The 18,204-nt window shown below is 32.7% G+C and overlaps 1 long non-coding RNA gene across 2 annotated transcripts; it reads right to left on the reverse strand.

Annotated features, from left to right (window-relative positions):
- Positions 1-5,679: 5,679 nt before the first annotated feature.
- LOC148782647 (uncharacterized) lies at positions 5,680-9,309 on the reverse strand. 2 transcript variants are annotated; one of them, XR_016055093.1, is made up of 2 exons: positions 7,535-9,309; positions 5,680-6,207 (listed from the first exon to the last, which is right to left on the reverse strand). It is a non-coding gene; the product is annotated as an uncharacterized LOC148782647 (long non-coding RNA). The 2 variants fall into 2 exon arrangements; XR_016055094.1 differs by having other exon boundaries at positions 7,502-9,309.
- Between the last annotated feature and the right edge of the window lie 8,895 nt (positions 9,310-18,204).

Consider the following 18,204-nt stretch of genomic DNA (forward strand, 5'->3'; position numbering starts at 1 on the left):
GATCCTAAATTTTGCACACACATTATCTTAATCCTCATAATCAACCCTATAGAAAAAATAAATTAAAAAAAAAAAATCAATTTACACCCTAGATGTGGTCAAAATTAGTACCCATCCAACAATGAATCTCGATCATCTATTTGGTGAATTTCAAGATCTAGGCTTTCGAAAATTCAAAATCACTTTTTTCTATTCTAGCATTATTAATTTAATAATGATAAAGGTATATAAAAATTTTGGGAATAAAAAAATCCTTTTGAGGCTTATATCTAACCATCTCAATAAAATGGATGGCTTGTATTAATTGGGCAAGAATGAAAACTTTTTAGAGCATTTTTTCAAAATTTTTTATTTTGTGATTGTTCTTCATAATGAAAAGATTGTACATTTAAAAATCTGTGTCAAACAAATATCTCTAACATAGTTATTAAAGATGGTTGCATTATACTACTATACAATCATTGCATGAAATCATTATCTGGTAGTTATAAGAGTATCATAGAATAGACATAACGTTCCAATTTTTTTTTTTTCAGACATCGTGACTCACCACAAGCCATCTAATAAGTGAATCTAATAAATGAGAATAATTGTGAACTCCATATAAAAAAGATAAATGGTCTTTTTGACTGTCAATTAAATCTTTTGGCAACTTTGAGAGTAATCACATTGAAGGTCAAGAACATGAATGAAGAAGGTACACAGAGAAAAACCATGGAAGCACAGACTCCCTTTCTCCCCTGATTCTCTCACTTGCCATTTTTGGGCTAGTGTGGGTGTGGTTTGGGGATGGGATTTTAGTCTTTCTAGGAATGTTGTATCCATGTTTTGAGGCCAAAATGTGAAGATCTATATCCCCCAAAATAATTAAAATTAAGGACATGGTTTCTTTGAATGAGTTACCAATTAAAAAATTATTTTTTAGATAGATTATTGGACTTAATTTTTAAAGCTATGTAATCTCTAACATGAGATTATGAATATAAATAAATAAATAAATTTTGAAAATTAATAATAATAATTCTTTTAAGAAAACATTTGGATCTTTAGTTTCAATTGTTTTAAGATGGACTAGCTATTTTTAAGATGGATGCTTTATATCTTGGGACCGCATATTGTAGAAATGTGGTTTAGCATGCATATAAAAATTTTCCTATAATTAGTTGTACATTATAAAAAAAAGGTTTATATAAGGGTGAGGCCCTAAACAATCACATTAAAGCACACCTTAAAAATTCACTTAAGAAGGTCATTTCGATGCCTTAATGCCTCAAATCGATCATCACGACCTCCAGATGTATGAAAATGAGGAAAAATAGATTTCAAGTCTTGAAAATAATGCATCATGTAATAAATTTCCTGGACTATCAATTTTCAAGATTATCAAGTCTCGATAGATATGTTGGATCTACAAGCGTGTCTTACTTTGATTGTTTAGGGTCTCCGCCTTATTCAAACCGCACCCCATATTATAAGATATATTATATAATAATATATAATATTATAGTAGATATAATATAATATTATATTATATACAATAATATTAAAACAATTCAAACAGTAGAAAGACATCTTTTAGGTTTCTTATCGTATGCTATCCAAATAGTAGACGGCTATATTCCAAGAGACACTTACTCTAATAGGGTAGCTCCTCAGGACACTCATTTTCAAGGAACCAAACGGGACCTAAAGGGAGATCTCTCCTTCCTCCTATCTTCAAATCCTGTACCTGTTGGATATTGACATTCATGCGCGAAGTTTCTCGTATTGATTTCTATAGTAAAGCAATTTGGATTCATTTGAGGAGTTTGTAGGTCATAATGCTCATGCTCAGAATGAATAAATGTTGTTATTTTTTAGGAAAATGAATAATGCTGTAATTTGTTCAATGTGCTCATAATGAATGATACTGTGAATAATATTGTTATTGCCTTTCATGCTAAGAATGATAATAGATTATAAATCATGAGCATTTCAAAATTTCAGGTAGATCATGACCTCCCTTTCTTTATCGGATTTGGTGCTATCCAAAATCACCCACATAAGTAAATCCCATATTATGTGGGATTGAGATTGATATTGATAAGTTTTTTTAAAAAAATAGAAATCCAAAAAGATTATGACTCTTGGATATATCTATAGGTTTTGAGATATGTAACATCAATAAGAAGTTTCCTATTTAGTATGAAATGTTAATCTTATAAATATGGAATAACTTTCTATTTAGTACAGAATCCTAATCTTATATATATGGGATGAAAGTGTCGATAATTTGTGTGCCCAATTTGGGTAATTATATGTGAATGGTGTTTCCTCTAAAGAGAAAGGCAGGCAAAGCCTCCTCTGCATAAAATGCAATTTCGTCTTAGAGAAGTGGGCTTCATATGAAGAAAACATTGTTGGTGCCTCTGGAAGATCCATGTAGAGTGAGATGTTGATTTTTTTTAGAAAAACGGTTCCTATAGAGATTTTGGGTTGTTTCTCCTTTTAGTTAGAGAGAAATTCAGTTTTTCATTGCTCTCGCGTCTCTATCTAGTGTGTCCGTAATGATTGCCAAAGTAAAGAAAAGGAAGGGAGAGTGGTTTGGTTTCTTGTAGAGAAACAATTTCCATAGATATTTTGGGTTGTTTCTCTTTTAGTTAGAGAGAAAATCAGTTTTTCGTTGCTCTCGCATCTCTATCTAGTATTGTCGATAATAGCTATCAGAAGTAAAAAGAATGAAGAGAAAGTGGTTTAAAAGGATTTGCTCGAGTTTTGTTTTTGTCGAGATTTAGAGAGGTAACACTGTTTTCCAAAATCTTTAATGTAATTTTGATTGGTATAGTAGATTTATGCTTATTATGCCGTGGACACAACCTTTCTTAAGAGAACCACGTAAATCTTTGTTATGTTCTTGTGGTATGTGTCATGTTTTATTTATCATACTTTATTTATAAATAATCAAAACCCATAGGGTTTTAGAGCTTCCAAACGCAACGTTCCTCAGAGCCCACATAGCTACTGTATTAACAGCAAGTGAAAGCTCCAAACCCCTAAAACATGGAGAGCAGATTCAGGGCTTGATAGGTAAGATTGGATTTCGGTGGCACGAGAGAAAACTCTCTTGTTGGTATGTATGCTAGAACTGGCTCCATGTGGGATGCGTTCATAAAAATGGTAGTGCAAATACTATGCTCCCTCCGGAGCAATTCCATGCATTTATTCCCTCGGGGCAACAGTCTTACTTGAGATTTTATTTTTGTTAAATTTGGTTCCCGGGGGAGTGATTATCTTTTTAAAAAAGGATGAGGGCTCGGATCAGTTTAATCTCGAACAAGAGCCAACGAACTTTAACTACTGTATATAAATCCTCTAAAATTAGCTGAGAATAAAGAGACTTTCAGATAATAAGCATGCTCCCGCTGGCTCATTGACATAGCTGCCAAAACAACACTACCGCCCCACCACACGAATTATTTACTTCCAACTTTGAAGAGGCATGATGTTTTGCAACTTGCGTACATTCCAAAAGTAGGTACACATGCCAAAGGCCCCATTTGAACAGCCCAACAATTCCAGCAAATACCACACCGCTTGGAAACGAGTGTGAAACACTGTCTTTTTTTCTATTTTTCCCCTCGGCCTACTTTGTTAGCATTTGGCAATGCATTCTTGTTTAGGGGAGGGTAAAAGTAGCAGAACCATATATTCTGCTTCCAGCGAGAGACGGAGAAAGAGAGGGAGACAGAACCCACGCGCATATATATATATATATATATATATATATATAGGGAAAAGTTTTTATAATATCTTGTAATTTAATCACCGTTCAAATTTCATCGTACGGTCACTATTATCCAATAATATTTTATTTTTCATTTTTTTTTCTACAAATTGAAATCATCTGAAATTTGGAAGATATGTACATCTTACTCATGTGCATCTAATAAAAATATAAAAGAAAATATCTACAAAAATAAAATTGATCAAAATACCCCCAAAACGTTTCTAAGGTATTTTAATCAATTTTTTTCATATAAAAATATTTTCTATATTTTACAAAAATTCCTTTATTTTTTGTGAATACATGTTCCAAATTTTAAATCATTTCGGTGAAAAATAAATAAAAAATAAAACACCACTAAAAAATTATGACCACACGATAAAATTTAAATGATGATGGAGATAGGCAAAATCAATGTTCATTTTCACCTATTAGCATTGCGGAGTGTTGTATATACATACATACATACATATATATATATGTATATATATATATATATGCGAAAAATCTTAAAAGTGTATATAGGTGAATTGCTAGAGTACTTTTCCCCGTCACTAAGATGCTGTATCCGTGACAGGTTTACCTAAAAACTGCTTCAGATCTACAAGGGCCATGATGGTCCCCCCATATATTTTTTGTAACAATTATGAGTGAAAAAAATCACATCATGGACATACTATATCTGGGGCAGACCGCTACAAATATATTAGGTCCATAATAGTCTTTAATCCACACCCTCCAAAAAATTAGATGGTACCGAAGCTATAGGCAAAAAAATTATTCATTTCCACCCATAGACATTTTGTAGCCTCTTCCATACATATATATAGAATCCACACATTTAAGGGTACACGAAGTATTTGAAGGCATAAAAGATTCAGGTGCATGAAGAGACGTACAAGGGAACAATGTTGTTTATGCATAAATGTGTGGGAGAGACATATTCTTTCTAAAAGTATAAAACATCCATCTTAAAGATTGATACAAATAGATGGTATATAAAAGAACAAGTGTAACTAGCGGTCCATATGTTTTTTAAATATAATAATTATTTTAAATTTTCAATTTTTTTTCTTATACTCATGTTCTCCATGTTAAAGACTATTATATTGAATATAGGATCTTTTATCCACTCCCCAAAATTTCTAATCCTGTTGACCCCAAGTTAATAATCCTTTCCCTGGAATTTCTATTCCAATTAACCAAAATTCCTTGCACCCCTCTTTAAGTTTTAAACTTTGAAACCACTAGCCCCCTACTTATATTTTCCTTTATAATTTTACAAAAGGCATGATTTGTATAGAGCTTAGGCTCTAAACAATCAAATTGGAGCCTACCTTGAAATAGTTCAAGAAATGTGGTTCCAATATTAAAAACCTTTCCGATAGCCTTAAAATACATTTTAATCTTTATTTATAAAAATATTAGTTTAAAAAATAGTATAGAACGACAGATCTATAAAAGCATGAAAACCTTGAATAATAACATCAAAAAATGCACTACAAAATACACTATTTCAAAAAATTAAGTCCATTTTTTTCTCATGTACATGCATCTTGAGGACGAGATGATCAATTCAAAGATATTTGGGTATCAAAACGATCTGTTCAAGTGAAATTTTTGAAGTAGGCTCCAATTTGATTGTTTAGAGCCTGAGCTATATATAAATTTTTTTTATTTACAAATTTGATAACTTTGTTTTACAAAATGCCATAAATTCAAGACTCAACGGTCATTAAATTTTAAATTTTTTAAGGGTACAAATGATTTTAGTGAACCAAAAAGATTAACAGGGACATTTTAAATTTGGGAGGATACAAGAGATTTTGCTGAACCCAATAAGCTAAAAAAGATGGAAATTTCAGAGGGAAGTAAATGTCATTTTCCTATTATATTCTCTAAAAATCAAGACCAAATTATATTTAAAAAATATATTTATCGTAACGTCTGCATTTCTACAATTTGTGGCATTTCTACAATTTGTGAACGGCCCAATGGAAACCTGATCTTTCCACCAAAAGGGCAATACATTGTTTCATAAATAAATAAAAAAAAGAAAAAATTCCCATCATAAACAATGCACAAGATACAAAAAGATCCCTTACATAATCATAGAGACAACACTCCGTGTTTTTGGGTTCCATAGGCAGAGAGATTGAGGAGTGAGAAAGAAAAAGGGAGAGAAAGAGGGACTACCAATATTGGTTGCCCAACTAAAAGCGGGTGCAAATACATAAGGTACATAAAAGACCGCCCGCAACAATTACTGAATTGGGGTAAAGGACAGGTCTCCACATCAAAATCTAACTAGGGGCCAATACTACATAATGACCAAAGAAAGCAAAAGCATGAGTCATCAGGCTCAGAAGTCCCATGCATACAAAAAGTTGAGACTACAAAGGGGCCACGCCTCTCCACCACAAGCTTGAGCACGCAATCCATCCCTGCAAAATGAACAAAATAATGATAAAAAAATAAATAGATAAAATATCTTTGTACCCTTATATTTAGATTTCATTTTACAATAAATCCAAGATTTTAATGGAGACTTTGAAGTAAAAATATTTTAGATTTTATTTTTTCTAATCCCTTGTGTTAATTCAAACTTGCTTTTCAGGTCTAACAAATCTTCAAAGGCATGTCTTTCCAAACTTATACATAGAGAAGTTTAAAAAAAAAAAAATTTGAGAAAAAAAAAACTTTATAGATGTGAGATGTTTTTCTTGGGAGAGAGGTGTTCGAAAAAACATGACAGGAGAAAGAGAAGTACTTGAAGAGATACGAGAGGATAGAGAGACATAGGAAGAGATAAAAAAGGTTGAGCTACATAAATACAAAGGTAAAAAGGATTGGATTAAAAAAAACATATCTTTTTCACATATGTTTAGATTAAAAAATATATTTAAAGTGGCAAGGGCCGAAAAATAAATCTTGAAATTTTAGATTTATCACAAAATGAAATCTAAAAATAAAGAATATTAAGATATTTTTTCTACAAAAATATAAAATATAAAAAAATTTAATGTTCATATATTTCATGTCAAGTGATTAACAACACAGACTCGAGCTCTGACTCGCAGGAGCCTGACCTCAAGCTAATATCGATACAGCTGAAAATAAAATATCAAAATTATATAAGAATCTTCGACAGTCAGACTCGCTGGACTTTTAGGGTTAGTCATCGACTCTCGTGATTTTTTTGGAGTTAATCGGGTCCCGAAATCTGAGCCCGAATTATTAAACATTGGCCCCGAAATATATCGTACAGACCCAGAAAAATAAGGACTCTCTGGATTGTATTGCATTGTAAAAGTGAGAGTGTAAAGGACATGGTTTCTATACATACCATAAGAATTTATTTTTGAGATGGATTTTTGGACCTAATACTTAAAAGAAATATAATCTCTAACATGAAGACCATATGTATATTAAAATAAGTATATATTAAAAATTGGAAATAAAAATTTCCCTAAAAAAATATTTGGACTTTCACCAGTTTTCAGATGAACTACCCATTTGCATCCATTTTGAAATATGCAAAACTGCGTACCCATGAAACAGTTTTCCATGTATGAAAGCAAATGCATAAGGTTTTTCTCTTAAAAAAAAAAAAAAAAAGAAGTAAATGCATAATCCGATAGAAAGCTATAGTAAATAAATAATTTGAGTGGTAGTTGGACAAAGATAACGTAAAGATGCTTCATATTTCTTAGATTATGTAGAGAAAAAGTAACCAACCTCACACATAGATGAACAGAATAATAAAATTACCAGCTACCACCCAAGATTGATTTGAATGGTGACATTAAAGCCATCCTTAATGTTGAAAAGTTAACACGCAGCACCATCATCGTCATTATAGAGGTGGGTCATCTTAAGTCTAGCACGAGGAAAAGAAATGAAAATATAGCCAAGGACAACTTGCCAATCCACTCTCTGTTCCTTTCCGATCCTTGTTTGGACAGTATAGCACACCATACATGATGTTACATCTCATGCCACATGCATGGGCATGGTGGTCAATAGAAAAAATGGGCCGATCCATTCCTCGTTCCTTCCATGTCCTTTGCTAGACCTAGACATGATAGTATGTGTACGCGGCATGATACATGACAGGATCCCATGCATGGTGTTTACATGTCATGTCATGCCCATGCATGATGGCAGTAGAAAAAGGAAGCCTTTTGAGAGCTTTTCGGCAAGTCATCCTTGGCTGCATCATACATCTTCATCCCCACATGCAAGACCATAGATGATCATCAATGGTGACCAATAAGAACTTGAGAAACAGCATCAAAGTAGAGATAGATAGATAGAGAGAGAGAGAATAGGAAAAGAATCAAAAGTAGAGAGAGAGAGAGAGAGCGAGAGAACCAATAGAAAGACCCAGTTTCACTGCAAAAGAAGGAGGGGAATGAAAGGGGAGAGAGCCAATAGAAAACCTCACGTTTACTGCCAGAAAATATATCATCCAATTCCCATCACTGAGGGACAGAAAGATACATTCCCTTAAAAGAGTAGTTATAAATCTTAGAGAGAGAGAGAGAGAGAGAGAGAGAGAGGTGTGGTTTCCTTTTATTCAGAGGCGTCTACCCCTACACCTTTCAAATAACAAATTGGGGTTGCTTAAACAGGAAGGAGAGAAAAACAAAAGAAAAGAGGAGAGAAAGAGAGAGGTCTGAAGGCAGGAATGACAGGAAGAAGCGGCGAATCAGAGAGAAGGATTGGTAGGAAGGAGAAAGCAAAATTTTCTGCTTTCGTATGGGGTCTTTTCTTCTTCAAATCGAAGAAGGAATTGATGGGGGGAGCTTTATATAGAAATATCATTGGGGGGCTCGCACTGCACTCTACTCTACTATACTCTACTGTACTCTACTATACTCTAGAGAGAGAGTGGGCTGGAATGCTATTGGAGAGCTGCCTGTGATGAGTGATGCGAGAGAGACAGAGCAATAGAGATTACAGACAAACAAGTTAAGGAGAGAGTGTCAAATTTCTTGGAGGAAAAGTATACGATAGATCACATGAGTATATATCGTCATCGTGTTTATCAACATCCTTTCAACTAATGGACCGTGCTGAGATGGACTGGGACCCAGAAGTACGTACTCCATTCTCCTCTGTTTACTGTCCATTAGTTAGATTAATGGTGATAATACACCTATGAACAATTAAACATAGTCTTCCATGGTCATGTGGATTATAACTCTTACTCGTGACCTCTCGCGTTCTTGAGAATGCGGGACGCAGCACTGTTCCGTATGTCATGCTTATAGGGGTGTTCAGAGAGAGAAAGGCTCGAAACGAGAAGTTAGAGAGAGAGAGAGGCTAAAAAGGAAGTTCGATTAGAGAGAGAAATAGGGATGGGATGGGATGGGATGGGTGGGGGGCGGCTCAAAATGAGAAGTTTGCCGTGAGAGAAAGAGAGAAAGGAGGGAGAGTGACAGGCTCACAAATAAAAGTTTGTTGAGAGAGAGAGAGAAAGGGAAGTCTTGGGTTTGATTATTGCAGTGAGATGGAGGAGAGCAGGACATAGACTGGATGGATTGAGTTTAGACCAATGGATAATCAAAATAGAATAGAAATTGACTTTAAAGCCAATAAATAATAAACTTTAACGAGAAAACAAATATAAAAAGAGAAGAAAAATATTTCTATACTTCCCTCGCAGCATGTATACATTTCTCCTATTATCCAGCCATCCAATTTTACTTTTTTTTTAACTTTTTATAAAAATTTTATGAATATGAAATTTGGTTCGTACCATTTTCTCATTAGAGCTCACTTATAAAAAATATTAAAAATAATTTTTAGATAAAATATAATAACTAAAATATCTCTTAAATTTTTCAGAGGTAATTTGGTCATTTCATTTTATTGGAAATATTTTTTGCTAGTACAAGTTTAATAGAAGATTTGACGTCCAAAATTTGGTGTCAAAATAGTTTATAGAAAAAAATTAATAAAAATAAAATAGTTTAGAGACGTGACGTTGTGATTGAGATAATCTTAACCCTCTATTTAGAATGGACGGTTAGATAAAATGAAATATATACCTTTTATGAGGAAGCATTGAAAGCTTGTCCTAAAAATAAATGACATTCATAAGTGGAGTCTATCAAAACCATCAATTATCACTTTTTTTTATCATACTTTCTCCCTTATGACATATGATTCATCCGCATCTCTCGAATTTTAAGTGTGTGTATAATAAGACCGCAAAAGTTTTTGGAAAAATTTATGTACGAACTATTCTTTTGTGTGATTAAGTTATGGCCAATATTCTCGTAAATTTTGTGATGAGGTCTTATATTTTTTTTTCCTTTTTTTTTTTTTTATTTACTATTTTTTTTTGTTTTTTTTTATAGTTTATGAAGTTGTCTTATAACGTAACGTACGTTTCAAAAAAAAAAAATTGTAATCTAATAACTAATATATTGGACTATTCATTTTTAAGATGGTCGGATATTGGAAATATCATACAGCTCCCCACTATATTTTTCTCTTTTAAGTACATTCACCAACATCTTGTCATATTTGATATAAAATATATAATTAATTAAGGTAGTCCATAATCTCTTTCTCATACTATAGACAAAATAAGGGCTACACATGCAAACAATAATTATTTATCATGCGACAAAATAAGGGCTACATATGCAAACAATAATTACTTGATAGCATGGTGTTCCGCCCAATAAAAAGAGCCACAAAGAGACTTGGTATTAAGCATCCCCAATGTCAATTCAAAGATGATTAAAACTATAACACATTTTATTAAGTGAAAATGTTGTTTTATTTGAAACTCCAATCATGACTTCAATAGAGATGAGTAGGATTAAAACACATGGCTACGAACTATACTGTCAGGGGTTCAAATCCTTCCTCCCCCATGATGGCGTAAACAATGAAAGCTTCTTCCCTTATGTATGGGGCAAGATATAAAATAGTGATAAGAACATTTAACCAATAGTATGGCCGGTCCAATGTTCGAAACATTCGACCAAAATTTTATTTTTATTTTTTATCTCAAAAACAGTCCAAAATTGTATGCATCGGAATAATATATCTCAACGAAATGCTAAACACGGGGCCTTTTAAAATTTACAAAGAATCATAAGGTTGTACACCAATAAAATTTCCAGTATTAGACGCCATAAATGAGCCAGTCCAGTACCTAAGAATATGGTTTTATTGTTTCTCATATTTTTCAAAAGAGATTTCATTATTAAAATATTCATAGGTGCCCTCTAGAAAGAATAATAAGGTCCTACACCAATATTTTAAAATAAAACTTACCAAAATACACATAGCATATCAACTATTTAATATTTTTGCCATTTTCAACTATTTCAACGAATGGTCATGTGTATTTTGATGGATTTTATGAAATTGAAACAATAAATATGATTAAAATGTTGAATAGTGTATCTTAAATGCATTTTGACCGATGGATTTTATGAAATTGAAACAATAAATATGATTAAAATTTTGAATAGTTTATCTTCAATGCATTTTGACCAATGAGAAATTTATCATAACTCCCGCGAGAACAATTCAAAATGTAACCCTTTTGCAATTATTCCAACTGACAAAGTATTTGATGCGTGTTTTGAAATTAAATCCACATATATAAGGATAATATGTTGAATAGTTTATCTCCAATAGATATTTTGATAAATTTCTGGTGATAAATTCCTTAGTTTTAATAAGATAAGTATGATGGCATGTTTGGTGTGCATGTAAAAATACTATTAAAGTATTTTCACGCGAAAAAAATTGCTCATGTGATTAAATATTGAGAGTTTTTTTCCGCACCAATTGATTTCAATGCAATTTTTTACACCAATTGACAGTTAGTTAATGTAAAAAAATCTCCCCACTAAATCATAATTAAAAAAAAATTTCACATGAAAATACTATCACGCGTACAAAACATGTCCAAAAGTAAATGTTTGTAGAAAGTAGCACAAACCTCACCCTACCTAAAGAGAGAGAAAATTTAATATCATTTAAATTTCACTGGATGTGTACTTGGTTCCTTATTAAATGATATTTTTTTTTTTTTTTGAAACAACTTGCATGCCATGTACGATATGCTTGTAAACCTTTATGGATGCATGCCATGATCTTGATTTAGACAGAGAAATAAAGTCAATAAAAAGTAGTGCATGTTTATTGTATATTTGTACATCATGTACTTCTATTACGCCTGTATTTAGAACTTAAAAACCCAAAAAAAAAAGGCCTGTACGATGACGACGCATGCTCTCTAGGCTCGTGATAGAGAGAGAGAGAGAGAGAGAACAAATTCAGAATATATCAGAGAGAGATTGTGTGCGCCCTTTACAAAATAGAAATATAGACGTATAGTGTAGTTACAAGCTGGTAGCCTCTCTTTGATGATCACTGCACTATGAAAGGAGAGAGAGAAAGACAGACGTAATCTAGAGAGAGAGGTTTTTACAAGATTGGAATACATATTCTTACTCAATTCTCACCAGGAGCGTAAATCCCTAATGACTTTTAAAAAAACAAAAAAAAAAACTTACCCAAAAAAAATGAAGGTAAACCTGAAGAGATACATAATTCGATCTGCAATATTCATGTGTAGAGAGAGAGAGAGAGGTATTTATAGATGTGCAGAAGAGCCTTGTGTTATACGTCAAAAGCCAGCTGTTGCAAATAATTATTCACTAGAGCGTCGTATGATTGATCGCATGAAGAAAGCAATACTAATTTTACAGTTTTAGGAAATGCTTTCTCTCTCTTCAACGAGGTCTGTGTCTTAGATATCACTACCAGTAACACAGACTAATTTTCTTTCATTTCTAGCGAGAGAGAAAAGGAGATGCACGCCCTTTTAAAGCAAATATTGAAATAAAATGTAGCAAGGTACATTTTCTTGAGGAAGAGGAAAATGGGAAAATGTGCAGGATTTATTCTCCTCTTTCTAGTAAAAAGAAAGAATAAAAACCGGGGGAGGGTTTAAAAAACGGTTATACTAATAATTTGGGATAGGACCTTAAATCAAAACACTCCATTTTGGTACAAATCACATTGTAAACACTCCATTCCCATCGGGCGGACTCAGGCTTTCTCTCTCTCTCTCTCTCTCTCACTCACTCTCACTCTCACTCTCACGCATATGTATTGTATGCGTGTGGCATGCACAAGAGGAGTTATTTTAATGAGAGACAAGACCCTTCACAGAAGAGAGAAAGAGAGGGAGAGAGGTGTGTCCAATTATGTAATAACTAATAAGTATCCAAAATGTGTGAGAGAGAGATTTCCAGGTTCAATCTTATGATGCCCACACCAAAGAATAAAAAAAGAATCTCTAGTACACCTTTTTTAATAGCAATAAAATGTTCTGCCATTGTAGACTTGTAGTTCTCCTGGTCTCAATTGTCGAATGGGTGAGGTTTGTATAAGGTGACAATCTCAATAAATCATAGCAAGGCGCATCTCAAAATCGCATTAAAAGATGTATTTTCGGTGTCAAAACTCCAAAAACTGTTATCATGGCTTAGAAATTGAAAGCTTCAAAAGTGATGCAAATCTAGCATATTTATGAGCATCCGAAGTTTTTTAAAATGGACAATCTTGGTGATAAATGAACTAATTTTAAAACTTAAAATTCATATTTTCTATCGTAACAAGCATAGTGGTCAAAAAGATAAATAAGATAATTTTTTAGTAACGAAACAACCCATTTTTTCCTTTTCAAATATGAGAATTTTTTTAAAATTAAAAAAAAAAAAAAAAAATTTGTTTTTTTTTTCTGGTTTCTCACCTAAAAGCAGGCCGTGACTTCCCTCGTGAGAGGAGAGAGAGAGGTGAGAGAAGAGGGAGAAAGTACGTGAGGTACGGGGATAGAGCAGTGGTGTTATTTTTGGGCAGTGTATCTCCTCAGTCTAGCCCTGCCCTGCCCTGCTTAGCCTACCCCTAATCTCTCTCTTCAGCTCATCATGAACACCAGGCCCCTGTCTCCCACTTTCCTCTCGTTCGAAAAACTGAACCACCTTTTCTCCTTACCCTATTTGAACGTACAAAAAGTCTTCCTCTTTTGTTACTCTCATTCAAACAAATCAATTAATGCCTCTCTTTCCATCAATCAATACAGAATCAGTTCACACGGAAACTGCTGCTCCACGCGGTGTAATTGCTTTAACTCAAAAATCGAAAAAAACCTGAGGAGGGCCCATCATCTGTATTTTGCTATGAGAACCACCATTGCATGATCTTAATATCTGCCCCCCAAAACCAGTCGCCTTTCCAACGTCTGGACCAAATTTAGGCCTATCTCACCCAAATTTTGGCCAGGGTTTCCGAGAAGCCTCCTTTTTTAACGAAAAGCGTTAATGTTAGGGCAACTGAAATTTTGGCATCTTCCTGCTTATCTCTTTTTACCAAAATGCTCAGTTAAGGTGATAAAGAGAAGGAAAGGCCTACCCTTCTCGTAAAGAGGCTACGAACGCGGTGGTAGCACTCCTACCAGGGGTGGTAATGGACCCGAACCCGACCAACGACCCGCTAGGTACACCCGATTCGGGTTTTGGACCTGAATCATACCTGTGAATTGTTCGAGATAAAGATACTTTATTTTAAGACTTTTTCGTTTAAGTGTATTCAAGATTGTATCATCGTATATTATAAGAACTGACAACTATCTCTAACTATTAATCTACAAATTAGACTGCTTTAAATCTAACAGCGGATGATTGTGATCTTGTTGCTAATAATACGGATATATAATAGCAAAAAAAAATAAAAAAAAAAAGATAGAAAAAACTCATCCTGAAAGTATGGGTCCAATTTTTTGGACCCAACAGGTCGGTTCTAAGTCCAAAACCCAAATTTGAATACTATTTAGGTCTGAGTCTGGGTCCGGATCCTGGTCTAGTTGAACCTAACCTGTTGCCACCCCTAACTCCCACACCTTAGTCATCATGTTATGGTTTTCATTCACAATAACGCCACTTCACTAACACCCACTACACTAAACCTTTTTAAAAAACAGGGTAGAGGGTTTTCTTCCATACTGAATTACCAAAAAAAAGCCTACCCTTTTTCCACAATGGGCTTTTGGAAACCATTTAATATTTCAATTTATTTATTAATTTTATCGAGGTTAGATTTGGGTGTATTTTTTGATAGAGTTGATTACGTATAGACCTGAAAGCAAGATTTGAAAATATGGTATGCTTCTTATATACCCAGAAATTACAACCAAAGTCAGTCAACGTGATTTTTTTTTACCAAAATTACCTTTCTGTCTTAGGATGGCATTCTCGGATTGCTTGTTAATTTTTTTTTTTATGTATTTATTTAGCAGGGCAATGTCCGACGTTTAAGGGGCACGGCCCATGCAGTCTAAAGATGGGAGCCTCATACCGCTTTTTGGACTAAAACAAAAGTCCTAGAGTGGTCCGAGGTCTCCATCATCAAACCTCTTATTCTTATAATTTTATAAAAACATAAAAGGTTTGAGGATAGTAACTTCAGACCACCCTGGAGCGGTCTGAGGTCCCCATCCTTGGATCGATTATACTTGTAATTTTGAAAAGAGTAAGCAGTCAGAGGATGGGACCCTCGGACCGCCCTGACGCTTTTATTTTTTTAGTCCAGAGAGAGGTCTGACGTCCCCAGACCGCTTATTCTTGTAATTCTAAAAAGAGTAAGCATTCCAAGCTTCCCATCTTCGGATTGCCTGAGCATTCCAAGCTTCCCATCTTCGGATTGCCTGAGCATTCCAAGCTTCCCATCTTCGGATTAACTGAGCAATGCCTTTTAAACGTTGGACACTGCCCTACTAAATAAAAATAATAATATAAATAATTAAAAAGTAGTAAAAAAATGGCATCTTTAGACCGAGGAGTAATTTTGTTAAAAAATAAAAAATTGAATTTTCTGATCTTGATTGTAATTTTTTGGTATATAGAGGGCATATAGTATTTTCGGATCGTTTTTCAGGTCCGTACATAATTAACACGTTTAGATATCAAATCATATCAAATCCAAGATATCGATATCGTCAAAACCTCTCAAATCTAGTACTCACTCATTCTACAAAAGGTGCAGTTTGCATACAGATGCATCCGTAGGTGTAGAGGAGAGGTGCCCCTTCAAATTATATCATCGTATATAGTTTTGATGTAAAATGTTCTTTGGATTATCACAAAATCTATTTTTATATCTAATTATAATATTTTAATCCAGGATATCGATATCGTCAAAACCTCTCATATCTAGTACTCACTCATTCTAAAAAGGGTGCAGTTTGCATACAGATGCATCCGTAGGTGTAGAGGAGAAGTGCACCTTCAAATTATATCATCGTACATAATTTTGATGTAAATGTTCTTAGGATTATCACAAAATCTATTTTTATATCTAATTATAAAAATTCAAATTTAAAAAATAGTTAAAATCAAGTAGATCTGTAAACATATGAAAATGGATGGTGTAGATAATATATTGTAAAATGCACTATTTCTGAACCTTAAAAACTTTTTATTTTTCATACATCTTGATGTCGAGATGACCAATCAAAGGGCTTTTCAACATTAAAACTACTTTTTTTAATGGATTTTTGAGGGGCATTTGTTGTTCTACATTATAAGGTAGCATTCTTATATAAACTTTTTCGTTCTAAAAAAAAAAAAAACCTGAAATGTGTATTTTCAAGCATTCGGTAAAAACTAGTTTTTATTGCAATGGGGTGTACCCATTCATACTTCTGTTCTCCTTTTCTTAACATTATGTTACTAGTTTTTTGCATTGAGGTGTTTACCCATTCATACTCCTCTTTCCCTTTTCTTAACATTATGTTATTATGATATTCCGGAACTATTATAATAAGGAAAAAGATTATATAAAGTCACAACTTCAAAATGAAGGATAAAGGTGAACCTCAAAAATCTATCGGAAAAGGTTATTTTAATGTTGAGAAACCCTCTAATGAATCATATTGATATCAAGATCTATGAATATGAAAAAAAAAAAGAAAAAAAGTTTTTCTAAAAAACAGTGCATCATGCAACATATCATCAGGGCAGCCCATTTTCATAAGTTTCTTATGTTCATAGAATAGAAACATTTTTAGAGTTTAAATTTTTTTAATTAGATATGACCATAGATGTTCAAAGCCATCTGAAGTATTTGACACCTAAATTACATGACATGTTAAAATTTGGAGGTCCACCTTATGCAAACCACACCTTATAATAATGTTATAAGTAATTTATACTATCTATACTAAATATTTTATTACTATTATTATATTATTACTTTTATTATATTATAACAAAGTATCATATACGATAATATTACAGTGTAGTATGCTGATATTAAAATTTATCTATTTTTATTACAACATTTTTAATATCAATAAGGTTTTATTAAATTTGATAAAATTTCATTAAATAATTATATATTCAATATCACATAATTATTATTCTATAATTATAAAATCTGATAAAATTATTATATAATCAATATCGCAATGACATTATTATTTAATTATATAATTTACATATTATTATTACTACTGTTGCAGCGGCCGCTACTACTACTACTTGAATAATAAAATTATGAGTAGTATATACTTCGTTAACCTTGTGATGCTCATAATTTAGTACTATTACTTGAGAATTACGTATTCAATAAAAATGCGCCAACAAATTTTTTTCAAATAAACAATATATTAGAAAATATACTATTTCTAGATGGGTGGGGTTTTTATAACGTTGCAACTTTAAATAATCCAATTAGGTAGCACCTCCAAATTTTATCATAACATTTTATTTTCCTGTAAACGAATAATAGGATTATCTTAAAATCGATTTTCATATATAATTAAAAAATTTTAAACTTAAAAAATGGTTAAAATCAAACAGATCTATAAACAAATGAAAATCTTGAAAATTGACGGTCTTGATAATGGGTTGCAATATGCGCTATTTTTAGGTCTCAAAGGCATTTTTTTTTTCATATCTATAAATCTCGATGTCGACATGATCAATTAGAGCATTTTTCAACATTAAAACAACATTTCTGAATGATTTTTTAGGTGCCTCTATAATTCTACATTTTAGGGTTGCAACTTTATATAAATTTTTTCCTTTGTATATATAAAAGAACAGAAGAGAACCATCTAATTTGTTTGTATTATAGATGGCTTATTTCTTAGAAATCTTCTTAATTGGAGAGAAACCAATATGTAACCATCAATCCACGAACAGAATAGCTAAACTGGTTAATCAACAAAACGTGAAAACAAGATTTTACAACCACCAGAATTTGCAAACCCAAGATTTGCTAAGGAAGTTCCATAGTAGGTCATCTCACTCAAAAAAAAGATTAAAAAAAAAAAAAGAGGAATTCACATATCCAAGAATTGACGTTTGTCAGATTATTGATAGCTTATTTCTAAGATA

Source organism: Amborella trichopoda, chromosome 4 (assembly GCF_054954075.1).
Source record: "Amborella trichopoda isolate Santa Cruz 75 chromosome 4, AtrichopodaSantaCruz75HAP2 v2.0, whole genome shotgun sequence".
NCBI classification, from domain to species: domain Eukaryota; kingdom Viridiplantae; phylum Streptophyta; class Magnoliopsida; order Amborellales; family Amborellaceae; genus Amborella; species Amborella trichopoda.